Genomic DNA, 844 nt, shown 5'->3' with positions numbered 1-844 from the left:
TACACACATGTAATGCTATGCGACCTTGAACACTGGCAGTGAATCTGCAAAACACAGATGAGCCTGGAGTACATTATGCTGTGTAACATGTTGTTGTTAAGGACTGTAGAGTTGGTTCTGGCCCATAGCATCCTTGTTACTGAGCTTGAACCACTGGCCTTGTGGTTCAAACAGACTTTGCACATGAACACACAGCACCACACCAGGCCCTGTGGGTTTATTGTTGTTGTTATTAGGTACCATTGAGTCAGTATCGACTCAGAGGGACTTATATGCACAAAAGAACAAAACACTGCCAGATCCTGGGCCACCCTCACAATTGCTGCCACGCTTGAGTCCATTGATGCTGCCACTGTGTCAATCCATCTAGTTGGGGTCTGTTTACCTGTTTTTATCTAACCCTCAATTTTACCAAACATGATATCCTTCTCCAGTGCTGGTCCCTCCTGACAATATGTCTGAAGTATGAGAGACGAAGTCTGACCATCCTGGCTTCCAAGGAGCACTCTGGCCATACTTTTTCCAACACAGATCTATTTGTTCTTTTACCAGTCCATGGGACTTTCAGTTTCTCCAACACCATAACTCAAATGCATCAATTCCTCTATGGTCTTCCTTCCAACTTCTGCATGTATATGAAGTTACTGAAAATACCATGGCTAGCGTCCGGTACTGTTGTTGTTGTTGTTAAGTGCCATCTAGTCAATTCTGACCCATAGTGACCCTATATAGGGTTTCCAAGGAGCGGCTGGTGAGCTTGAACCACCGACCTTGCAGTTCAAACAACTTTGCAGTCTGACACAGTAGCCCACAATGGTACACTTCTGCTCCCATAAAGATTTAC

The sequence above is a fragment of the Chrysochloris asiatica genome, unplaced genomic scaffold, assembly GCF_000296735.1.
Source record: "Chrysochloris asiatica unplaced genomic scaffold, ChrAsi1.0 scaffold00306, whole genome shotgun sequence".
NCBI classification, from domain to species: domain Eukaryota; kingdom Metazoa; phylum Chordata; class Mammalia; order Afrosoricida; family Chrysochloridae; genus Chrysochloris; species Chrysochloris asiatica.
The sequence above is the reverse complement of the archived record's forward strand: the minus strand, read 5'-3'. Positions refer to the sequence as shown.